Source organism: Nipponia nippon, unplaced genomic scaffold (assembly GCF_047370975.1).
Source record: "Nipponia nippon isolate SJK-2023a ecotype South Korea unplaced genomic scaffold, ASM4737097v1 scaffold_3, whole genome shotgun sequence".
Taxonomy (NCBI): Eukaryota; Metazoa; Chordata; class Aves; order Pelecaniformes; family Threskiornithidae; genus Nipponia; species Nipponia nippon.
In genome coordinates this window covers 79,620,061-79,646,633 of record NW_028262347.1, presented here as the reverse complement: position 1 = coordinate 79,646,633, position 26,573 = coordinate 79,620,061, and the positions used below count along the sequence as shown (strand labels likewise).

Sequence of the window (26,573 nt, the reverse complement as noted above, 5' to 3'; positions counted from 1 at the left end):
GGGAGGTCAGTTCTCATGCAGACTGCACAACAAAGTTATAATCCCTGGCTCAGGGGTAACATGCATGGATGCATGTATTTCTTGTATATATTCAGCTTTTATCGACATGCCTCCAAAAAACTGCCAGAACTTACAGAGAGATGAAGGCCGAAGCAGAGAACACATTGCTTTATACTAACCTTTCTGGCATTAAATGGATTAAAAAAGCATTGCTTTTCAGAAAAAAAAAAATTAATAATAACTATCTGCAGTGGCTTAGGTTTACGAAGTGCAATCATCTGGTGTTAACAAAGTTAGTCTTCCGATTTGCCAGCACGCACAGAAACCTTGCACTGCTCACACGCAGAAGCGTATCGTCAGTGTGTAGTCATCATCATCATCAAATCATTTTTAAGAATTCAGCCCTGCAGAAAACAGCAGCCCTCACCGAGAACGCTGACAGGTCGTACTCAGGAGTTGTTCAAGCCATTCCTCTAAATATTAGTCAAAGTGAATTTAGCTACTGCAGCTTTTACAAGGACTGTACGTATGGAATAATTAAAAAAAACCCCAAACCAAACAAACCTTTTGTTTTAACCTCAGGCAAAACTCATCCTCAGACCCCACATGAGATGGTGCACCCTGAAGCCCCAACGGGTCCGTAAGCACACCTTTTTCAGCCCTACAGGACAAATGGAAATTACATCTATAGCACACCGAAAGAAACTGTATTGTAACACACTGCTGTCATTGCCGTACTCTCCACAGCGCCTATCAGCTGCACAAAACAGGAGCTATGAATGCTCTATTAATTAGGACGTATAGCTTCTCTTTACCTGATATTCACTCAGCTTTACCTTCTGCTGCTTTTCAGAAACTCAACTTCTAGGTATGCCTCTTTCCAGTTCAGTTTGTCGTGCGTGGACTGGGTTTAACTGCAGTGTAACAACTGCAGTTCTTTCATATTCTTCTCTGCATTATTACTAGTTTCCTTGTCCTGGCACCATAAACGAGGTGGCTTTTTGCCAATTCCATCATACAGAAAGAAAAGTGACTTTCTCTTCCTTACTGCTGTTCTGCTTGGATACAGAGAAGATGCTGGTACTGTTGAGAAACAAACGGAACAGTTGTCCATGAGGATAAGCATTTCTTGCTATAACAGTTCAGGATATACCACGGTGCTTCTGAAGCTAGGAAAATTTACTATTTTAAAAAAATATTAAAAACCATGCACAGTAGGTATTGCACAGATTTCAGGCCTGATGACAAATTAGTGGGAGCTTGATATAACAGGTGACATTTTAGAATGACTTTTTAACACTGAATGTATTTACATGACTGTTCTGCAAGCACTGACTGCACAAAATGAAGACGAGTGCCTACCTACCAAAATTATATTCAGATTTGCTGGGAAGCACACCATGACTTTCAGATTTAATAGAACCAGTTTTCTCTCATTTAAAAATATTTCTCCTTGCATTCATTTTACAGTATTACAAGAACACAAATAGGTTATTTCCCTTAAACTAATATTTTTTTATTCCAAATAAAATTTTGTCTCTACAAATAACAAAGAATACCTCCCTTGGAAATTATTTAAACCTAAAAAAGAAACATTTTCTGTTTAAATTGCTCTCTGATAGGATCAAACGTTGTAGTCCCTCTTCTGAGGACGTTCTGAGAAGCAGACAAAGCTTTATGGCACAGATAGCAGAATCTGAGCAACTTAGCCATCAAAACCACTAAAGTAAACCCTAAATCCAGTTTTAGCAAACCATAAAGTAGTATTCTACAGTACTCTGTGAATAGTTTCATATTACCAGCAGCTGGTTTAAAATAGTAACAGGACAATTATTCCATCCTCTAAAATAATGATTCTATCATAACAAAAATATTTGCATGAAGTAAACGGACATTGAGTAACTGCAGACTTTTGTACCGGTGATTACATTGCATCAAGCCATGTTAAAAACAAGGTGGAGAGACTAGAAAAAACCTGGACATAAAACAACTGGCACCCTTTTTCCGTTCTGCTGCTTATAAGAATATCCATTTGTCCTTTGAACAAGGACAAAAAGACCTACTTCTACTACCAAAAATCCCCACCGACAAACCCCAGCCCCTCAAAACCCCAAATACACTTGTAGCACCACACTTCTTCCTTATTCCTAAACCATTTGACGGGTACTAAAAGTTTTGTGATTTTTATTCCTTCTTCTGAAATCATTGAAGAGAATTTTGTAGCAGAGAAAGCAGCAATCCATCTCTGATACTGTCTGCAGTTCTTCATATTGGGCCAGATCCTGAAAGATGTTACGAGCCTATGGTGCGCGTCCCTGAATCGTAACCCATAGAAGAACAATTGAGCGTATCTGTCTCCTGAAGAGAGGGGAGACTGACATGGCCCAACACAAAGAAATTTAGGATACAGTCTCCCCATATTTAGACCCTGAAGCTGGAGCCATGTGAATTTGATGTCTTGACTCAATTTCTGCAATGTAAAAATCACTCTTATATTCCTTTCTGGGATTGTAACTCCAGGAATGACCATCTCCAGGTGGCTTTTTTTTTTTAAAATGAAAAAGGCTTAAAATCTCTAACAAATTTCACAGTTCACCTGTGAATATTGTTGATTTTACGGCTGTCTCTAAAGCTCCCTGATTGCAGAGATTTGGTGATTATCAAGGCTCTCTGAATATTCACTGTATTGTTTCTCTTAAATGTGTAGTTCCATGTAAAGTTCAAAAAGAAAAGCCAGACTTTCTTATAGATGCAGTATTGAATCAAATAGGCACTGTGGACCTTATCTTTTTGCAGAGCTATGCTCTTATAACGCTTTTTTCCTCAGCGTAAAACACTAGTGAAGTTACAGGAATCCTTTTACTGAGTGAAAAGCAAGTTTTAAAATATAATCAGGTAATTTAGAAGAGACTTGAGCGGCCAAGGGAAATGGACTCCTGCTTCTGTATGTTCCCTTGTGTCACGACGGCTAACAGCGTGATTACAGGTTTACTTTTTAACTACTGGTGACCTGAAAAATGTATCGCAGAGCTCCCCTAAGCTCTAGAGCAGCCCTGAGGTTAGTCAGGTGCTGTGATGAAGGTTTTAAAAAAACCACACATAATGGGTTTACAAATAGGTTCTGAAGTAGCCTGCATTTCTGAAAAGAAAAGTGCAATTTTTGGAATTATGATCTTGAAAAAGATAAAGGTTTGTTTTCGTTTCTGGCCTACGACTTCCCACAGTAATTTCAACATGTCTTTCGTTGTTCTGGAGCTTGATTCTCTATTGATCAAAATGAACACAAATTAGGAGAAAGTCTAGGAAAGAGAAGAGGGAAACTGCCTTGAGAAGAGAGTAAGGCCCTTTAAAAGTTGGCTGCCAGGTATTTAATCAATTATTGTGTTTATCTAATTGATAATAAAGTTGCATCTCTCAGAAATTTTGAATCGGCACTCTGAGTTTTTCAGCGATCATCCCTCAGGCTGGCAGGATTCTAAAACCTTGCACCGAAGGTCCCCTGCAATTTTGCATGGAGGTACAGAGTGCATCACAAATTCAAATTATGTATTTCAAACACACCTGGGAAATATTTTTAAAACATAGTGATGACAATGAATAAAAGGCTGTGCTCCAGGACATATATAATGATTGCTGTTCCCATCACAGAAATCGTTGTAAGAGAATTTACTGCATTCTGAAAGACGTAGTGAAAGAAAGAGCAGGCTTTGAAGATAGTCTCTATGCAGTTTACACGAGATATTCTGCATATCAGGTGGAATACATTTTAAAGAGAAGCTGGATTCTCTCCAGATTTTCCTGGGGAAAAGTGTCTGCAGTGAAAAGCTAGCTAGCAAAACCAGAAGTTTAAAGTGCTGGAATGGCAGCGATGCTTGGGGCTGATTAGCACACACCCAAAGGGCTGCATCCAGGTAGCCTAGAGCCCCTTTTTTACTAATGAATGGTTTCTGACAAAATACTGATCCCAACTGTTTTATTTAACAAGGGAAGGATAGCAAAGACGATTTTTTACCTCTTCTATAAAAAGCAAAACAACCTACTCTTGCTTAGATCTGTGGAACAGGGGCACGTCATGAAAATAGTTTCATGAAAGAGAAGGTTAAGTGAGGAGTTTCTCTCGTTTTGCTGAGCTGTTTTGGCCCTTTAAGAAACACCATTAATCAGCTGGATGTAGCCTGCGTGTGTTTCCAAGTGACTGTAAGGCTGCTTACTAAATTAAATACCTGTTGCGCAGGCTATCGCGTGCCATTGGCCTATAGATGGCATCACCATAAGATCTTTTAATGAGTATTCCTATGGAGACCTGGTGTTGGGAGCGCAATAGCATAGGTGGAGTCTGCAGAGCTAGATACAATTGCAGTGATGTCACCGCCTCGTGCTGGTTTAGTTAATTGATTTAAATAACATCTTATTTTAACAAATTAAGTTCTTGATTTTTTCCTTAGGCACTTCGGAGCAATTGATATGCTCAGCAAATCATTGTGTTATGATCCTATATAAAAATATATACGTGTTCGCGATCTGTGAAAAGATGATATACTTGGACCTGGAATGATTATTCTACTCGTGTTAGTCTATATGAATATTCACGGCATTCATTGGGAAAGACCAAACCCAATAAACTTTTTACGTTCTTTGTATTTTTATACAAGGTAGTATTACTGATTGTGTGGTTAATAAAGAGCTTGGAAGAAAGCTGGAAAAATGAAGGACTGACTTTAGTAGAACTATTTCTATATGGACACACATTGTATGCGTGCCGGAAAACAAACAAAACCTGATTCCCCATGCATTTTGTGTGATGGGGACATCACCTGGCCACCTCCTCTCCCCTAGTTCCTTTAGCTCCGTGTCCTTTGTTTTCAGCCCTATGCTGAACGGTACTTCTCCAGCATCCCTCATTTTGAAGTAGCTGATTTGTTCCTATGCTCGTGCTGCCTGCCCAGCTGCCTACTCGCTTTTGCAGTGGTAAGACGCCCCGTCGCTAGGCAAACACTAATCTGTGTTGCTTTTGATTATTGAGTCGCCACTTTTTACGTAATTTGTGAGGGCTTGATTTCTTTGAATCCAATATCCCTCTGGCAATTTTGGTTTAAGTCAGACTGAGGGGTCTACGTTGCTAGGTCCGCTTCATCTCACTGTTCACCTACCAGAACCCAGTCTAAATGCAAAGGACAGGAGTATCCATCACCAAGCATATTCACCTACTTTGGGCTGGTACAAATTACTGTAAAAAAACTGCTGTACACAATTCAGAAAGTACAAATCCCGCATCTAACAATTATTTTCATCACCGTTACTCACGTGCAAACTCTCATCGCTTCTCTATTATTTTTGGTACAGCAATAACTCAAATCAATGAACGCTTCTTTGTGTGTTGGGAAATTTCATCTTTGTACATAGCACACTACAAACTACAAATTTCTTACACAAACTTCTAATTAACTTTTAAGTGTTCTGATTTCTAAAGAACGCATAAGCTCAGTGTAAATTCACAATTCACCTTTGCTCTGATTTCTAATTTGTATTTATATCTACATATAAAAAAACAAGAAAGAGAATAATTTTAGGCAGTTTGCAGTGATACTTTCCAACTGTACAGCACTAATGGTTATGAATGATACTAAAGAGCATGATAAACACCTGACCCCTAGCGGCAGCTATCTCAGGAGTGACTAAAGCATACTTCATGTGGAAGAAGTGAGGGAGCTGGAAAGGGGGGAAAAAAGTGGTTCGAGAGTAAGCTGGAATTTTGAAGCGGGGCCTGAACTTTCATTAGTTGCTTTGTTAGTTTTTGTTTAATTATCTTTTCTATCGAAATCCCAGTTCAGAATCCAGGATATTTTTGCTTCTGAAACTTTTTTCCTTGAATCTTCAGCATTTATGACTATGTTTAAGAAGCTTGCATGTGGTCTTCCAAAAAGAGGTTTTCCAAAAGAAATACAGCAATAGTCTAACAGGTTTTATATCTTCATATAGGAAGTTTTTGGTAAGTTTGTCGCTTTGGTTGTTTCCTCTCCATGCACCCACGGTTATTCAACAAGCGCACTGGGATCCTCCTTAGACTTCATTCCTTCTCCTCAACTGACACCTAACATTTCCCCAGTGAAAATACATACTTCACTATCAGCACTCTGTACATCAAAGCTTTCATTCCTATTGGGCTAAAAATACAGAAGCTATTCCATAAACAAAGGTCATAACCTTTCTAATCAAGTGGTTAATCCAAATATTAAATCCCCTCCATGAGAAACAACAGTCTTGTTTTTAACCCCCATAGGATTAAATTTCAAAGCACTAGTTTACACAAACTTTCTCCTAAGCCAAAAACATTATCTGCAAGCTAAGGTTAAACCTACTTTTCACTACAGCTTTGCGAAGCCTTCAGACCACTGATACGGTCTTTTTAACGTGACAGCGGCAAATCTGCAGGAGGACTGGAGCAATATCAGTTTCAAAGGGTTATTATTTTTTGAGTTGGAGTTAGAACAACTTACACTTATTTCCTGAAGCCAGAATGAAAATGAAATTACATACAACTCAAATAATTTTGCACATTAAAACCAAGTCGATACAGCTATATGAAGATATGATTTCTGTAAAAACAGCTGTGATAGCAAATATTTTAGCCCATTTAAATGATCAGATTAATTGGGACATAATAGGGGTAAATTTGTGTTTTCCTTATGGCTGACAAGCACTGATCTGAGAAGGGCATAGACCAAGTACTATATTGTTTAATTTTAATGTTTCTCATTAAAAAAATATTAAATTATCATAGTTATATTTAAACATGCTTTTATATTTGAGCCATTTATGTTTACTATTTAATTGAAAAATTTCTGTAATATTTTTGATCTAGAAGCCTCTGAGAATCAGATTTTTCTTCTGTCTGTTGAGACTAGTTCAAAATCTCCTTCTTTATCTTCAAGGTGCTTTGGCATCAGCCCAAGATACCCAATGTCTTGTCCTACACAAGTTGTCATAGAATCATAGAATGGTTTGGGTTGGAAGGGACCTTAAAGATCATCTGGTTCCCACCCCTCTGCTATGGGCAAGGACACCTTCCACTAGACCAGGTTGCTCAAAGCCCTGTCCAACCTGGCCTTGAAGACTTCCAGGGATGGGGCATCCACAGCTTCTCTGGGCAACCTGCTCCAGTGCCTCACCACCCCCATAGTGAAGAATTTCTTCCTTATATCTAATCTAAATCTACCCTTTTTCAGTTTAAAGCCATCATCCCTTGTCCTATCACTATGTGCCCTAGTAAAAAGTCCCCCTCCAGCTTTCTGGAAGGAATTGGAAGGCTGCTGTAAGATCTCCTGAGACTTCTCTTCTCCAGGCTGAAAAAAACCAACTCTTTCAGCCTGTCTTCATAGGAGAGGTGCTCCAGCCCTCTGATCATCTTTGTGGCCCTCCTCTGGACTCGCTCCAACAGGTCCATGTCCTTCTTGTGTTGGGGGCCCCAGAACTGAATGCGGTGCTCCAGGTGTGGTCTCACAAGAGTGGAATAGAGGGGGAGAATCACCTCCCTCGACCTGCTGGCCATGCATCTTTTGATGCAGCCCAGGATACGGTCGGCTTTCTGGGCTGCAAGCGCACATTGCTGGGTCATGTTGAGCTTCTCATCAACCAACACCCCCAAGTCCTTCTCCTCAGGGCTGCTCTCAACCCATTCTCTGCCCAGCCTGTATTTGTGCTTGGGATTGCCCCGACCCATGCGCAGGACCTTGCTCTTGGCCTTGTCGAGCTTCATGAGGTTCGCACGGGCCCACCTCTCCAGCCTGTCACGGTCCCTCTGGATGGCATCCCTTCCTTCCAGTGCATCGACCGCACCGCACAGCTTGGTGTTGTCAGCAAACTTGCTGAGGGTGTACTCAATCCCACTGTCCGTGTCGCCGACAAAGATGTTAAACAGCGCTGGTCCCGATACCGACCCCTGAGGAACGCCACTCGTCACTGGTCTCCACCTGGACATCAAGCCATTGACTGCAACTCTTTGGGTGCGACCATCCAGCCAATTCCTTATGCACTGAGTGGTCCATCCAGCAAATCCATGCCTCTCCAATTTAGAGACAAGGATGTCGTGCAGGACAGTATCAAATGCTTTGCACAAGTCCAGGTAGATGACGTCATTTGCTCTTCCCTTACCCACCAACGCTCAATTGACAACACCAATTCATGTCAAAGTAAATTAACAAAAAAAGATGTAAATTTAAAGTGAATATAACTCGAGCATATATAATTTCTCTATGGACGCTCATTTAGGAGTCAGCTGGCCATAATTACCTTAACTTAATTCACGCTCAAAGTGAATTAAACTGAAGTGAACTAATGGTTTATCAACATGGGAGAGACACTGTATAATAAGCTTGGTGTAAATTCATAATTCATCAGCTCCTTTGCTCTGACTTCCCTTGTGGAAATACAGCGTGCCCTCAAGGTGTCTTTCTATGAGGTAACTTAATTTTTTTAGGGAAAAACAAGCTATATATGGAAGTGTAGGCTGATTGATAGCAGGTGCAGAAGTGATTGTATTTCAGTGGTGCTATGTGTAGAAAGAAGGTCAGCGTATATCATCTGTGCAGTTGAAGTTTCTCTACCATTTTGTGACCATAATGGCACTTTCTATGCTATAGGGTCTATTTTGAACGGGAGAAAGCCAAATAGCATTTTTGGTGTTTCCATAGCAGGGGAAGAGGCAGCAGATTAGTACCGAGTACCCGGTGTACCATCAGTTCATATTTTTATTCACTGTTCAGGAACTTCACCATGTAGGAGTGTAGAGAAGCCTTAACCATTTCTGAATGAAAACATCCAAAAGCAGTTACATGCTTTAAATTTATACTGTTACCCAGCTTGGTTTGACTTTACTGAGTATCTCGGTATTTTCCCCTAAATGATTTTCCACATTTCTTTCTTTATTCATTAGATTTAATGGCATTTTCTGTTAGCACAAACAAAGCAAAGCAATAAGGAATATGGAGAAATATCCCTACTTGCAGTACCCACTTTAAATTTAATCAGCATCGTCAGGCAGTCTCTGATATTATTATCCAGTTATGAAAACATCCCCAGCCCTATTCATTCAGCCATTTCTGCTCATTTTTCCAGGCACAGAAAGTTTGCGCCGTAGCATGCCTTGTCAGATTTGGAGCCCTTCCAGTACCTGATGAGCATATTAACAGTGCTCCCCTTCATAGACGAGAGCCTGCCAGTTCTATCTAATTTTAGTTAAGTTGCTATTTATAGTTAGATCACTGTGTTTTCTCTTGTGAAAGCCTTGCAACTGCTAGGCGCGGAGGGAATATATTTTTGTGCTGTTTTAGTTGGCATACAAAAAGTTCATGGTTGTAATTTACCTAAGTCCAAAATACTCTGCAGTCCTCCCAAAGTAACAGCAACGCGCCACGTAACGATTTACACCAAAAATATTGTGACACTGTTGGCTATTTGTTTCTCAGTCCACCGAGATGCTTACTGTGTAAATAGTATAGGCGATCCAGAAGTCAGATGACAGTACAAAATCATAGTCTTGGCTAAATATTACTGTATGCAGAAAGGTTTAAAGGTCCAAAGGATGGAGGAGAGGGGGCAAAAGGAGAATTTTGGATCAGATCTCTCTGTGCTGTAACACCTGTAATACAGGTCAATTAAACCAAATTCTTTCTGCTTTGTGCCACTGTATAAGAAAGAGCATATTAATAACAGTAGTAATAACAGCTACCTTTTCACCACCGTATTTGTGAGAATTTATTCACTAACTTTGCAATTAGAGTTAAAGGCCAAGTAATGTTATGGGGAAGAGATTCTCTGCTTTAGACTTGGTGGTTAAATTTATATATCTATAGGTTGTAACAACTTGGGCATTTCATTAACGTACCAAGAATTTATGCTCCACTATGAACAAATATTCCTATGAACATATGAACATGTTCCTATGAACTTGCCTATGTATATATGTACATACGTGTATATGTATACATACGGGAAACTGAGAGACAGCTGAGAGGAAATCAACATTACAGCTCCTTTCACCTTGCAGCAAAACATGCATATGAAAAGTGAGCATTTCAAAACTATTTCATTTAGTAATATAGTGTTCAAATCATATATAGGCTAGTGCTGCACAGTTGTATAATGATCCTTGGGCAAACACAAGTTGGCCTCTTCCATTAAAAAGACACGTCATTACGTGCTTTAGTAACTGGTAATTTGTTCCCAGTTTTGTTGACATGACAGGATGGTGGTTGAAAAACTATATTTATTTTTTGTAAGTTGAAATTGGGGTTCATCTCATCTTGGAATTTCAAAATGAATTCTGATCTCAGCAGAGGGAGGTTCGGGTCACAGAGCTTCAGTCCATATGGGAGCAGTTTGGCTTCAAAACACCCAAAGTTGATAGTGTCTGCTCTTGTTTTGTCTCTATATAGGCCTCTGATATTGGTAATGTATGTCTCCCGTATTTGTAAATGGTGCTTGCAGGGGTTGTTTAGTGTCTTTCTGATGTTATATCTTGCTTACATAAAATACATATTCTGATCATCCCTCATTCTTGCTCCACTAGCTGTGAAGACTTAGAGGCTGGAACAGATACAACTATGAGAGCCACAAAATTCAGAAAATCTTCATACTCATCAATCTTAATTGCATTCTGATTCCTAGATAATACACGTATCACAACAAGAAAGATGCATTGAACCAGCAGAGATTTTGGTTCAGCTGAAATTCATATTCAGCCTGGCTGGGATTATGCCGAGGCGGAGCTGAACTGGAAGTGAACCAGAAAAGTAGTTGAAGAAAGAAATAATGGCGTAAGTCTGTGGATAACATGGTTCACAGGACAATGAATATTTTTTTCTCTACTAATTTGTAGCTGACTGCTCCACATGATAAAGTCCATACCCAGCAATCCAGAGGTCACAGGCTGGCAGAGGACTGTTGTTTCTCTAACTTTCAGAGGCAGAAATGTGTTTTAGCTGCATAGTTACATCAGTAAGACTGCACATCTCCCTCCCTCCTCCTCCAGCTGAGTGCAGATGTTCCAGAAAAATGACTGGTTTAGATGTTATTGCAGATACAAGCTGCAGTGTTGCCTAATGAGAATTACAGGTAAAGCTGTAAGACAGCTTTAAAAGGGCCCTAGATTAACAAATATTTATATTAGTTTGAGCATGATTTATGGCTGATGAGGATGTTCCTTGTGCGTCAGTGGCAGGATAAAATTGAGAAACCCTTGCAGCTGCAGGCGTATTTGGTTCTTTTTTTTTTTTTTTTTTTTTGGGGGGGGGCGTGTAGAGAGGCAATGCAGCACACAGTAAGTAGAGGTGACGGCATCTACTGAGGGCTGGGAGTCCAGAGGGTTGCAAGCTCTCGTGTCACTGGCAGACCCAAACATCTTCATGGTGGGTAAAGCACATACATGTGTGCTTGGCCAGCCTGTGGTCGGCATCATACCTGTCTCACTGAAGTCCTCAAAATCTTAAATGGGACCAAAAGGTAAGTAGCCCTTCTGCCACATGCCCACACCACAGGTTTCCCCTTGCGCGGTCTGGCAAAATCGCCAGCCCCTCACGCCTCGGTCAGACCACGGCTCCAGCTCCTCCGGCAGAAACCCACCCCTCCTCGCAGCCCGCACGCTCTTCTGAAGGCCGATTCCTGGGCACGCAGATTGCTTCCCCACCCCCTGTAGCTCATTGCAATAGATTACTAACCCTGTTCTATAATCACAAAACAAAATTTTTTTCTTAATGGACTTATTTCCTAATGCTTCGATTTAGTCACTTCTGAGAACCTCCTCCAAGCATAGCTTTTCACAAAAAAGCCCACCACAATTTGAGACTTATTCTTACCACAGAGGCTGTGAAATCTCCCTCCTTGCACCACATCAAGCTCTCTTGTTTGCTTATCTTGTGTTGCTTTGTGGTGTCTATTAAGCAAATTAATGATACTGTCCTTGTTTGCATTACTGTATTTTACATGTCTTCGTAGACCTCCCAGAAAAAGCTAACACATTATTGCTGCTTCCATATATCGTACTTGCTTCCACGTTTTCTTGTGACCCATGGAGACATTATGCTATTTTTCATTGTTAGATTCAGGCCCAATGTGATTTCTCTTCACAAATGCCTCTAATGAAACCTAATACATCATCACCTATTGCTCTACACCCTATAAGAGAGAGTAAAAAAATTGTACGTAGTGACCAGCTACGGAAGCTTCTCCTGGTGGGTCAGGGCTGGGTTTTGCAAGTACAGAAATGCAACATCTCCATTGTTCTTCTTAGATTTTATCTGGCATTGGTACTCCTACTCATCCCAGGCATTTAGAGCATTGATGAGCTTAATTACAGTGTCTTTATGAAACGATTTTGAAATAATCGCCCAATATAAAGTTGGTGATGTTTTTCATACACCTGCAGTACTCGAACTGCTGGTGAATTTTCCTTTATGGAGAAGATCTGGCTGATAGCGAGGCTGTGCTTAGAACTTCAGGGAAGGTTTTTACCTATGTGCTGAAATAAGACATTTTCTCTACAGCTAGTATTTTCCTTTTCTAGTTATTATAAGGTAAAGCTTCCATCCTTCCTATTCCCACCCCAACTCCTTATGTTTTAGGCCTATTTGAGTTTATTGTTCCGAAACCAAGAGCAGCAGAATCATTCTGCAGAGTCTTGACGGATGCTGTGTCCCTAGGAAATTTAGACTTTCATAGTAATAACCTTCCACTCTCTCTTATGGCACTCATTTTTGGGTCTATAAACACTAGCATCTGTATCCAAAGTAAAAGAAAATTTGAAATACTGGAAGGACCCATGGCTCCACATCAAGGAATCTTGACAGCTTTTAACTTCTAGACAATCTTTTAATTTCCTTTTGCAAGTTCCTTGCTGCTGCCGTTCCTCTCTGCTGGTATGAGCCAAGGCAGTCGAGCTTTTTTATTCTTCCGTACTTCTTGGGACATTTTCTGATCAGTGGCAGCCAGCTGGCTGGTGCCTTTATCTATCCGTCGTGTTTTTCTGAGCTGGCAGCATTGCAGCTGGGCTTCCTAATTTGCCCAGACGCTGTGTAGCTGCCCCAAAGGTTTTATCTCCTCAATTCTATGTCACCTGTAAGCTCATCTTGGGAAGCTACCTGCTGTTACTTTAAATCTTTTTAGAAAACATCCAGCTCTTATTTAAGATTATTTTGATCTTTTTGGTTTTTGAGAGACTGTCAGAGTTTATTCTTTAGCCCCAGCAGTTAATCATCTTTCCATGTCTTGCATGTTGTTTCCATTGGGAAGACTAACTGATGATGTTACAACCTTTATGTAATTTCTTTTATATAATCCTGTTTATTTCCAAAGAATGTACTCAAAGTGCTGTTTTCCCAAAAACACCTCTCTGCTTGCACTTCTGCTTCTGGCTTTTATCTTGGACACATCCAGCTCCCCCAAAAGAGCGCCTGGCTCCCACATCTGCTTTCAAAGTCAGGAGATCTCTTTTTGAGGCTTCAGCTCACAACATAGCCCAGTATGGCCGTGCTGATTTGCAACTGTTGTAGTAGCATCTACTATTTCAGCTTTCATTGAACAAAATGGATGAAAGGAGCTGTGATGTCTCCAAGTTTCAGTGAGGTTTGTGGCTTCCTAAGGATCAAAGACACACTGCTTGTGGGAGCTACCCAGCCTCAAGCAGAACGATTTATTACTGCTCTAAAATACGATGCACATTTTTGGTACTAAACAAATGACCCCAGAGAGTTAAAAGATATGACAAAAATGAACTGTAATGCTTACGAGGTATTCAATATCTTGCTACTGTGCAGAGCATTGCTAAACATCCCAAAAGCAAGGTGGCCAGTTCAGCAGACTACGTTCTGGACGTGTTATTTGGAAATCAGGAATTTTGGTTCTACCTGTGCAGCATTTCTCATTTCAGTCTGCACATGCAGTTCACCTAACGAGCACATTAAATATCACTCTGCAGCCCTTTACTTGTTGGTGTCGAAGCCTGTCTTTTCCATCTTGCCCGCTCTCCGTGAAAGCACATTGTCTTTTTAGACAAGAACATCAGTTCCGTAATGTTTTTCCCAACCAAACTCATTATGCATTTTTTCCATGAGCATCTAACTGCAGCTTTTAAGATTTCATGCTGTGTAATTCATTTGTGAATAAACTCTTCCCCTGAAAAGTTAAAATTAAACCAAGCAGCTTACTGCTTACATCAAAGCCAATACAAATAGGCCTCCACCGGGGACTGAAGGAAGCAGCTCTGCAACTCAGATCTTGGGGGGAAAGGAGCACAAATTTGAAACAGAAATATTTAGAAGTGCCAAAAGGGAAAGCAACTCTTCTTTCAGAGAGCAGCCTTATATTAAGTCAGTAATGCTTGCTGCAGAAGAGTTGAAACTTCATATAAAGGCACTATTGTACATGGAAAATATGTTAAGTAAGTATGAAGCAAGGAAGGAAGATGTTAAGACAGATTCATATCGGGGGTTTGCAAGCCGTAACTGAAGTTTCAATGCTTTTCTTTTATAATTTCCACTGCTTCTTTATGGATTTTCTTAAATAAAATTTCCTAATATTTTAGGTGTCTCAGTTTCTGTCTTTTGCCAGGGACCTTCACGTGCATCTCCCAGAATCTCAGATGAGTCTAGCAGCTGAAGCTCTAACCCAGATTCTCAATGATTGGAAGTTGAAGTCTTCATTTTATATTTCTAGTGCACCTGTAGATAAACACTTCCACATCCCTGCTGTGATCACTGATGCCCTAGTCTGATCTTTCTCCAGCCTCTCTTCAGTTTATTTCAACTTGATGTGTTATATTAATCCAGCATTTAATTTTTTATCCTTGCCATCTTAAATATACACACTGACAATTTTGACAGTGTTGAAATATTATCTTTCTCAGCAGCTTCTGTGTTTCTCTCCAAGTCCTCTCTGACAGTTCCCCCATATCTGCTTCAATCTTCAGTGGACTTTCACACCTGCAAGTCAATAACAGTGCTTCTAAAACCTCTTTTCCCCTGACTCTTTTTTCCATGACTCCCTCTTGCACATTAGGAACTTAAAAGCTTCAACAGCTGCTGAATATTGAATTGCAGGAGATCCTTCTGGCTCTCGCTTGGCTTGCAGAATCTCACACACTCAAGAGTTCAGATATTGTTTGAAACAAACTCTCAGTTTGAAGACCAATTCAAATGGAGTTATTTTAAGCTAATGTATACTCCGTTCACTAGATGATGTCCTGTTGAGCAGGAGGAATTTGCATTCTGAAAAACTCAAATTGGATTGATCAGGCTCAGCTTCAGACTCTCTCCAGCATCAGATTTTTATCTCCTGACTAAGCCAACTTCTACTACAGGTTCATTTTGCCTCCCAGCTCAACTAATTATTTTTCCAACCTGATCACATTGCACATATGCAATCTCAGTCGCATTTTTGTCACTTGTTGAGTCACTCCCTACATCCTCCCTTCCTCCTGCTTCTAATTTTCCATTTTCAGGATTCCCTCCTCCTTTAGGAGAAAATGGGCAAGTATCATCATACTGGGTTTCAACCTTATCTTGGCTTGCAGTACTTTTAGCCCACTAAACATTTGATTTAGCATCAGGCTAGACACATTTCAGGGCATTAATTATGAACATCAATCCATTAGTGCATATCCAGACCTTATCCTGCTTTTCAGAACACCTGTTATATAGTTAGTCTATGTTAGATAATACAAACTTAAAAATAAATAAATAAATAAATAGACTTTGGTACATTGATTCTATTATTCAATCAGAAGGCGTGTGAGACAGGTAGAATTTTCTCCCATAAATTTCCATTAAATTTGGTATTTTACTGTGTGTATTACTGTGCTTTGAATATTGGTATTTCTTAGGATATGGTTTGAACTCATTTCCCCCCGCTTTACTCTCCATGTCACCCTACTCATGGCAGCACAACTGCCACAAATAAGATGAAACAGGCAAAATAAGTAAGATGAAAAAGGCAAAATTTGCTTTAAAGCCTATGTTTTGATGAAATAACTGCTATTCAGGATTTTTTTTGGTTTGCTTTTGTTTGGGTTTTTTGAGGTCTCATCTTCCTATTAGTATCTTGCAACAGGAGTGAGTTCATCTATGGTTCTGAACTTGTTTTTGTACAGAAAGAAATTCATTCTGTATTTCAAAACTGAGTTTTAGATGTTTTAAGATGAAGTCTTATTCTTTTATTCCACACATTTGGAATTTTACTATTCCACATGAACACAAACTTGAAGCACAGGTAAAGACAAATCTTTTAACTGCGGGCTGTATTTTTGGTTGCTTTGGTTTGTGTGATCACTACTGCAGTAAACAGAGCCTCAGTTAATGAACAGAAACTCTAGGTGGTTTATTTTGTGGGGTTTTTTGTTCTGTTTAAGAACCTCCCCTTGCAAAATGCAGTTGTCTCTGTCGGTTTAACAATAGCTGATTAGGATATCCCTAATTCAATAATCTTCTGGAGGTCTCCTAATACATCCATGAATGCAAGATTTATCTTTATTGATCCAGCCGGGTACATATTGGCACCAAATACATTACTGCGTCTCCTCAAGAACACAAGAAAAGTTTTGGCTATGAAAACTTTATAGTTCACTTTTGTTTAGCAATGCATCAATAGAACGCACACCAGCCAAAACACCACATGGATGTAAGGCAACAAAGACCACTACAAATAAAATGAGATGATTAGATTAATTTTTGCTCAAAGATATAAGGCATTGTGATTTGGTCCCCAATATACATGACCTCTAATTTTTGAGAGCTAGTTGGAACCGTTTATTTCATATTGTGTCAGAAGCTGTTTTGCCTCTGGAATATTGCTTTAATATATTTTAGGCCAGAACTCATTAGCGTCACAGATACTTTTTACGTATTTTTATTTTCTGAGGAAAAAGTATTTTTATTTTCTGAGAAAGCAAAAACAACTAAGCCTTGTATTATTCCCATAAGAATTATAATTCTCCTTCTGTTCCAGGTTCAGAAAAATCAGCACCAAAATATTTTTGGTCCAAAGTCACACAAACCGCCAGTGTCTGCATGAACATACTAATTAGGCCAGACGATGTACACTTAACTCTATTCAGGACTTCTTAGGCTACACCTGGAATTTAACGTCCACTTTTGGCCCCTGAGCTCAAGATATTGAAAGACATTGAAAAACTGGAGAGGGCCCGTTGGAGGGCCGCCGAGACGATTAGAGGGTTGGAGAACCTGGCATATGAAGAAAGGCTAAAGGAAGTGGATTTGTTCAGCCTAGAGAAGAGGCTCAGGATGGACCTAGTCAGTGTCTCTAACACCCAAAGAAGGTAGTTGGAGAGAAGATGGAGGTACTCTTTTCAAAATGATTCCTGGCGGCAGGACAAGAGGCCATGGACCCAAGTTGCTTTAGGGGAAATTCTTTCTGGATGTAAGAAAAAAAAAAATTCTTCAGCCACAGAACAACTGAGCTTTGCAATAGGCTTCCCAGAGAAGTGTTGGGACCTTTCTTGATGGAAATATTCAAGACTTTGCTTGACAATGGCCTGGATAACCTAATCTAAGGCACTGCTTTAAACAGCAGTTTGGACTAGATGGTCTCTAGAGGTCCCATCTAACCCAGACTTTTCTGTAAATCAACTACGAGGCATGCAGCGTCATGTCCAGCAAACAGCTACAGTGCATGGGGGTATGGAGGGAGAAGGGGCGAGTCCAGGCTGAAGTGTGTAGACTTAGGACACAAATCAACAAGAAACTACATTTCATTAAATGTTTATAGAACAGCTTGTCAAACGTTGCTAACATGAGCAGAGCTTGTCTGGTGCTAAACCACCAGTGAGACATTTCCTCAAAGTTGCCAAGCTTACTTATAGCCAAAATATGATCTATTGCACTAATGCTGTCGTACCCATTAACCACCAAATGTAGTTCCTCCTAAAAGTTCAGAGATGCCTGGCTATTTAGAGCACAGGAAAATATTGCCGAGTTTCTTAAATTAGGCAAATAACTCAACAGCTGATACACTAGGCATGTAAAGCAATGGGAGATCAATGCATTTAGTTAACAGAAAGTCTTCATGTAGTGTGTGCACAGACACTTGCTGGATAGTATTAGTTGAGAGGCTTCTTAAGTGAAATTGAAGTCTAAATCATCCAGTGTCTCCAGGAAGAGGCCTATATATATTTCAGATGCAAGAGTGAGAGATTGCATCAGCAGATTTATATATATCAGTTTGCTTTTAATTAAACTTTTTGCTTGGCTCTGGAGTCTGCAGCATTTATTGCAGCTAGGGAATTGTGGTTTACTACAGCCCCTGGTTGAGATTAAGTACGCTATAGAGCCAGAAGAGTGTTTACAGCCCTTCATTATTGATTCATGGGCATTTTCTGCTTGTAGCTATAAAGTAGAAAACTAAAGCTATATTTAGGAATTTTTGGGGTTTTTTTCCACATATAGAACCTGGATCTAGATTTGCCACCAAAAGAAGAACGAACATTTTCAAAGTTTAGAACTGACCAGTAATTTCTGTTATTACTTTATCAGCAGTACTCTCTACATTTGAACCTTCGGTTGCGTAGGAAACAAGAGGCTGCATTCATCTGAAACTGTTAAGTGTAAAGCGACAGCAAGCATAAAATGTTCAGTCCCTTCAGCTACTGTTCGAGAGTTAACCAGTATCTGACAGTTGTTACAACATATCCTAGCCATGCTAAATAAAAACTTCGGGTTTCGTGCCCTTAAACTTACAGTAAGTCTTGGTATATAAGCACACAGCATTATCCCTGTTTTACAGATAAAGACATCATGTGCCCCTTTCTGTGGTGGTGCAGTATTTTGACCTTTCTTTATTTAAATACGCACAGCACAGCCCAGCAAGAAGTGCAATACAGTTTAAGCTATGACTTTATACTTTCATTCTATCGTAAAATCCGAGTTATGTGTCCCACTGGAGTGGTTATAATTGAGCGCACAAATCAAGCGCAAGGGCAAAAGGCTCCTGACAGGAAGAACAGAATCTGAGGAACATCTTCATGTCTCTTGCATAAGCCAAGTACGTTACATTATAAAGGTACTGAAACGTAACGCAAAAATGACTAACTTTCACCCCTAGCAAAGTCTGCTGCCTACTCAAGACTGCTTTCAGCTGGAAGTCTACCCCTGTCCGAAGTGGGGGGACCCACACAAATACAGCAGCTGTGAGATTTATCTTCCCCATGTTTATCTCCACAATCTTCTTTTCAAGCCAAGTCACTGTTGCAAAACAAGCATATCAAAGGGAAAACCATCTAAATGAAAGCAAGTTAGTACTGTGGTAGCTTCTTGCCAAAACCCTTTCAAGCCAGTGCTCCTATCATAAGAAAAGCCTTTCACAACTTTTAAACTTAAGTGAAAAAGTCCCTTCATAAAATTAGACTCTGTCCTTCCAAGGATCCATCCTTGCCTGAGACAGGAGTGCTACATCTGCTGTGGTCATCCATGTACACCTCTCACTGCTCTTTGAGCTGCCAAGGGCACCATGGTGTGCTCAACAGAAAAGATCTCCGCTGTTTAACCATAATAGCTTGGGGAAAAGCATCTCTCTTCGATCATTTTGAATCTGCCATTCCCTTTTACTGCATGAGGCAGGACGCAGTTGTTCCCTGCTCACTTTCTCCACATCATCAATAGTCAAAGACTAAGCTGAGGACAACCACTTAGCAAATACATAGGATCTTCTGATGAGGTAAGTCATCAAAACAACATTAAAAAAAAAAAAAAGGAGGTAGCATGTTCATATTTTACGAGGTCTTACCATATGTCATTAGTGATACAGCATATTCAAAATACACAAGGACTGATTTAGATATTACACTTAAACACATACTGTAGTGTTAATGTTTCAAAAAGATTATTTTTCATTTCATCATAAACAGCACATACTGTGAGGAAACAAGCATGAGAAATTCAGTAATCAGTTGGAAAATAAAGAGCTGGGGAACAGGAGGATCCCAAGGTTAGTGGGAAGGCACGCATCTCCCCTTCTGGTAAAGTTACATCACTCACCCCTCTTTGGATGCCATTTTGGAGGAGACCATGTACCTCAGAAGAAGATCCACAGCTGTGACCTTATAGAGAAAAGCCCCAGGCTTTGAGGCGCTACACCTGGGGAAGAAATGGCAGCGGTGGTGGGTAACTGAGCAGTGTAACAAACCTCATGCAAATTATTTCCAATAACTGGTTTACTTGTCTTTAAAGATATTCTGTGTTGAAAACTCCAATAACTGGTTTACTTGTCTTTAAAGATATTCTGTGTTGAAAACTAAAGAGGTGCTGCTAACTTTATAAACCTGAGTCACCTCTGGACTCAGGTAAACAAATGTGTCTGCAGAAGACCCCAGGGAGGCACTTTTGCGTTGACCGTCAGTTCTGATGTCTATCTTACATCTCATGAGAGTCCAGACTTCCAAAGAAAATGTGCTTCAGATGTGGCCAGTGAAATTACCAAAGAGTAATCCAAGGCATGACCTGTTTTAGCTCTCCTTGCTTTAGAAAGGGCTTATGGCGTGACCAGCATTAAGCAGCTGGAGAACTGGAGAGTATGCTGCTCTGGAAGTTTAGAAGAGCAGGTGAACTATTATTTGGACTGTTGGGTGCCTTTCAAAAAAAAGAAACAAAAAAAACCACCCACCAAAAACCGCATGCCATGGGAGCCTTGCTATAGCCCTAGGCTGTAACCAGAAGGGAAACAAATTTCTTTCTTCAGATAGAGAAATAACGATAATAAATCTGAGTGAAAGGGAGCACACCAGGGCTTGTCTTATTAAGGAAGGGAATGATACTGTAGCTGGAGGAGATTACGGCACCCACCTAGGAGGGAAAAAGCTCCTGTTCCTGGCTTCTGTTTCAAGACCAGGGCCTCAGCAGTAGGTGTTGGCTCAGGAGTCATTTGTTGGCTGTAATTACAGCTTTCCTCCCTCTTGCCAGCTGTTTCGCTTTGCATCTTGATGTAGGGTGTTTAATGCAGGCCGTGGTCCCGCAGGTGACTCTGTGCAGCTCTGCCCCTGTGCTCGTGTCATCCTGTGTGTGCTGCAAGGTCTCACGTTATCCATCTGCAGAGCAAGGGCAGTGCCTGTGTTTTTCCCATGCGCTACAGTTTTGGAATAATTGATGAATATATGTGAATAATGCTATAAAGTAGAATTACTTACAGCATTGCTTTCCACGGCACACCATCATATTGATGAAATCAGGTATAGCTTTTGCTTCGCTTCTCTGTGAAAGACTCACAAATTGTCCTCCTTCAGCACCAAAAGCAGAGGAGCTCTGCAGCACATCATTAACCTAGAAAAGCATAGGTCCCTGCCACAGTCGGAGATGGCATGAGATAGAAAGCCTGTTCAGATGAATGTGGGATTCCTACCTACCCTGCTGCTATGCGTCTTTCTGGCACTCTAGGCCTAAAATTCATTTAATTCACCAATGGTATTTTGGGATTTCCTACGTGTGCTAAATCATAATAAAAGACATCCGCTGATGGCGAAGCGTCTCGGCTCACTGGATTAGAGAGTCCTCCCCAGCCATTGGGGTAGGGCTGCCTGAGACAGCTGAAATCCACTTGAGATTGAAAAGGTGTGAGCAGTAAATAAAAGGAAATCCTGGATCACTGTATAGTGTTCAGCTCCCACACTCTGACCTCCTTTGGTCCCTTCTATATTTTGTTAAGATCATATTTCTTTACGTGCTGCCTGGCTTAAAAGCCGTCATAAATCTGTGGCGTGCAGTAAGAATAACAGAGAAGGCACCGTGTAATACAAGGGGCTATAACTCCATCCCAGGCACTCAGAGGGAGTCGTAAATCAGTGCAGCGAAGCTTTAGCTGGGAGAAGTGGGGGCCGAGGCTGGGATGGCGGCAGCAGCCTGGCCCCTGCCTGCCGCATGGCAGCCACCGGACCCCGGCCTCCCTCGGGCTGAGGTCAGGAGCCCACCTGCCTCCGTGCTTCCTTACTGGGCCAGGGGGGAACAGCCTTTCCCTCCTGTGCTGCAAGGGAAGGGCTCGCCCCTGCCCTCTTCCCCGTTATGGAGAGCTGTGCCCCAAACTCCGAGCCCTCTGCCAGCACGTGTCCCCTGCCAGCCTGGGCCCCTCCAGGGCTCCCGCTCCTCTCCCTCCCTCAGCCATCAGGCTATCTGAATTAAGGTAGAAACTGCAACTATCTAATGAGTAACACATCCTCCGTGTTTCTGATGATTAAAAGCATGGTCTGCAATTAACCCCAAGCACAAAAAAGTAAGAGTTCCTAGGGTTCTCCAGGCTCGGACAGTGATAAAAACGTTTTAAATATTTTTTTGGGAGAAAGTGCACCATACTACCTTTGGGGGAAATAACCTAACGAATGTGACCTACAGCTGCAGGTTTGTGTATCGGCAGGTTGGAGCAAAGATGCCACTCACGTCGTGTGCACTGAGGTGTTTACCTCCACTTGGCATCATCTGTAAAAACGAAGTCACCACGTGTTTTGGCTCACATACAGTCAAACCACATCTTGTCTTCCAGCTGCAGACGCTGAGCGTGGTTCAAGTGGCTGCAGGCAGGAATACACCATCATCCGCTGAGGGTGGTTTCTTTTTGTAGCTGTTTTAGCTTTCTGCGAGCAACAACGGTTTCCTATTGTGTGTTCACATACTTATCCAAACTAATGTAGATGTAGCTCCTCCGTTAGAAATTTTGGAATAGCTTGAGCTACAGATATACCACCATAATACAATCTCTTTGCTGTAGCATGAAAAATCTTCTCAAGTGTGGAAACTTTCTGAGGGAGATTTTCCTAATTCTTGTTTTCCTCGAATTTTAATAAAATTTGGGAATGATCACTTTTTCCTTTGTCTGTCAGCTAGTGCAATATGATGAATGTCTGAAATGTAATGTATTTATAAGGTTTCTTTTTGCTACAGTTAAAACTTCCTAGGCTTTGGAAAAATCTGCTGAATTGCAAAGGGGAACGAAATGGAAACCAATTTGTCCATTCAAATAGCCAAACTCAGACTCTCAGTTTTGATAAGATGGGGAAATAAAAGGTAAATCATTAAATCCTGGGCCATCAATCATTTTACTTTACCTGTGGTAAACAGCAAAAAAAGGGAGAGAAAAAGAAAATATAAGCAAAGTTTTGGACATGTTGAAACTTTAGAGGAAAAAAAGTTTTTATATTGTAGCCATGCGTATCATATGCCTAACCTCAGCGAAGGTCACTGGAACGAGCCAGCAAGCCAAGCCTAAATAAAAATAGGACCTATGGGATTCCCCATCTGATTTTCAAATAGTCACTGCTGCAACACCATTTGTCAAGCTCGCAGGGTAGCTTTTTAACAGATGCAAGAGAGACAGTACTAAATTCAGGTTAAATCCAGAGAGAGGAGCGTGTATGTGTCCACATGGGAATAATCTGCTCAGGAAGGACTGTGAAGACCGAGATTAGGTTGAAACCTCCCAGACCCTGCAGTGCTGCAAACTGTGTTTTACTCTTAACAGTTCCATAAAATGTGAGATGTTCTCATCACTGAAAGCAAGATGTTCGCAAGACCTGTCTTGCTGTGTAAAGGAAGGATTAAGCTGCCATTTTTCACAAAAGGTAAATGACAGTTTACCTTACCAGGAATTATTTTTAGTTTAGATGTTTACATTGAGAAACATGTAAGAAAGGTACTTTTATTCACGTTAGTTTTAAGCACATCAAGTGTTTCTCGCTCTCTTCCAAGTGTTAATTAAAAACATATACTAATATGTAAACTGCTGCACACTTTCAGCTGATTGAGAGACCTTTTTAACACACTAAGGCCTTTGTTTGCATTATAAAAATCTCACTTGGGCTCCTCGAGGATGGAAATATTATTGTTTACTTTTGCATATGCAAGCTGGACAGGGAAAACCTCAAGTAAGAGCCCCAGGCCCTGGCTGGAATACAAACATAAGCCACATCAGGGAACTTAGTCACAACTTGGTTGTCTCTTAACCTGGTTACTCATATGGTTTTGATTTGTGCTGGAGACTAGGCATGAACTGTATTCCACAACCAGACAAAAGCCTTTATACCATCAAATGCTTAGCATGACTGGTAATCATTACTGTTAATTGTAAAACAATTAAAAGTGCCAAAGTGACTTAGGAACACAGATCTATTTGAAAATTAGTGGGTATTTTGGCCTAGGTTTTTTGATGTCTTTGTCTTGCTCTGTTAAGCAGTGCTGGCACTGATTTTTTTGGTGAGATTTGGGTATCCAAGCCACTGAATCCCAGATCCTCACAGACATCTTCCAAGGCTCCCATCTCCCATAGTTCTTGTAATGGAAGTTAATACCTGGATACCTTCAAGGATGGTTTTAAGCCACACAGATCAGAGCCATGCCAATATAGCTTTAAAATGTTATTACTCCTGTCATTCCAGTTTGGTGTGCTGCTCTTAGGACTGGGCTAAGCTTTACTTTTTCCCACTGATTCCACTTCTTGCATCTGCATGGCAGCAACAAAGATGTCTGCAGCTCAGCTGCTCACAGCTCTCCCAGTTCTGCAAAGCCCAGTGCCGGAGGCTTTTTAGTGGGAGCCCATATTTGCTTCCTTGATGTTGCCTCTGTGAAACTCCAGCAATGCACAAGAATAAGCCAGGCAGACACGATTATGCGCTTCAGTGTCACTGCAGGCAGGTGTATCTATGAGATAGATAGATAGATAGATAGATAGATAGATAGATAGATAGATAGATAGATAGATAAAGTGGCGGGGCTGTGCTACAGCCCAAACCTGAACACAACTTTGGGTTCAAGCACAATGGAAGTCAGCTGAGGTTGCATTTAATCATGGCCCTGGAGCATATCCTGGGTGGTCCTAGGGGAAATCCCTCTCTGCCAAGAAGAGGCATGCCCACCTTCATGTCAGTGCAATTGTACCAAAGGCCCAGCTGGGCTGGGGGCTCTAAGAGAGGGGATATGAGCAGACACACTCCTTAAGCTGATCCTTAAGCTCCTTAAGCTGATGTAGCTGAACAGCCTTTTCCAGTGTGAGCAACACCTCCACTCCCCCCCCCCCCCCAAGTTGTACCTGTGTAAAATCAAAGCCATCAGCAGGATTTCCTGGGTGCAGCCAGACAGGTTGTTGCCTCCTTAGAGCTAACATCCTTGTGAAGTCTCTGAATCTCAAGAGCAAATTGTTTGGATTTTTTCCTAGTAAATTTTTGTGAAGTTGGTTGCCATTCTTTTTGCTTCAAAAACCTTCCAGACATTACCAGAGAGTGGGGAAGTGGGGCACAACTTGGTGCATTCTGTTATTGGCTGGCCCCTGTAGGCACCTAGGTGAGCTTCAGCTCTTGCACCTCCATTAAGAGTATTAATTAACGTAGTAATTCAGACCAAACGCAGAGAGCGACAGGGGAGAAGCTCAGCAGAGCAAACACCTCTCATGCAGAGAGAGACTTGAAGATACAAACACTTCTTGGTGCCTGTAGCTCTTGTAGCAGTTTGACGTCGTTCTGCTCCGCCTGCAGTGACGCAGCACATGCGGGGAGCTGCTTCCCGCACTCCTGCCGTGCGAAAGCACTTGTTGGACTCACAGCTGGACTGCTTCTGCCCATCTGCCTGCCTGCTGGAAAAGTGAATTCAGTGCAAGAGGCAGCATCTTCCTGCTTGGATGATAATTTGTTGGTATTCCTGTTGGGTTTTTTGGTTGGTTTGTTTTGTCTTTTTCCTAAGCATATGTAGTTTAACCATGGGGTCCTGGTCAAATTCCAGTTTGTATAACCACCGCCCTGCTTTTACCAGTCCCTTTTGCAGTTTTAATCCAATTCTGTACCCTTCCTCCCTTCCCACCTTTGATTTGCTGTTGTGTTTCATGACAAAAATGATTTTATTTCATCAGTAATCCTGGTACCTGTTATTCCCAGAACTGGTATGCATTCATATTGTGCGAACCGCATAGCGTTAGTTACAAAAACCCCTCCAAGCCCAAACAGGTTTTAGCTACTCCATCTCTAGGTAACTGCTGTGCACAATCACATTCACGGTAATTAGCAATATGCTCAGACCTCTGATTCTCTGAATGGTGCATGTTGTTTTACCACAGATGACTTCTGCTAACGTTTTATTTTGTTCTCATTTAATATTTGTCCCCCAGTATGAGCACAATCCTGGGACCAGGCCCTGTGTGGGGAATCTCTCCAAGCACAAGGGAAGGCAGGCATTTTTTCTTTCCTGATGAGCACCAGCTCTCTCTCTGCAACCATAAGCGCCACTCTTGTTTAGCAATATGCACCGTGTCATGTTGAATCTGTACCAGCACAGACTGGCATGCCAGCTACAGTCTTACTGCATTTTTGGATTCTCTCCCAGTATAAATCCCCCTTTGTAATCCGCCCTTTCAGCGGAGTGCCCAGGAACTACTTCTGTGCTCCAGGTCTTTGCCGTCTCAAGAGCAGCCACGGAGGAACAGCCCCAGCAGCTGGCATGTTGTGGTACCTACGCACAGCCGCAATGCCAGATTTTCACAAGTGGGGCTGGTAGCACAGCCTGTTATTAGGGTTATCCAGATTGTCCAAAACATTTACCTTTGCTTTAGTT

General features: G+C 41.2%; 1 long non-coding RNA gene across 1 annotated transcript; it reads right to left on the bottom strand.

Moving 5' to 3' along the window:
• Positions 1–717: 717 nt before the first annotated feature.
• On the bottom strand, positions 718–22,616 carry LOC148054718 (uncharacterized). Its single transcript, XR_015706271.1, has 4 exons — positions 21,182–22,616; positions 20,841–21,082; positions 20,037–20,135; positions 718–1,083 (listed from the first exon to the last, which is right to left on the bottom strand). It is a non-coding gene; the product is annotated as an uncharacterized LOC148054718 (long non-coding RNA).
• Between the last annotated feature and the right edge of the window lie 3,957 nt (positions 22,617–26,573).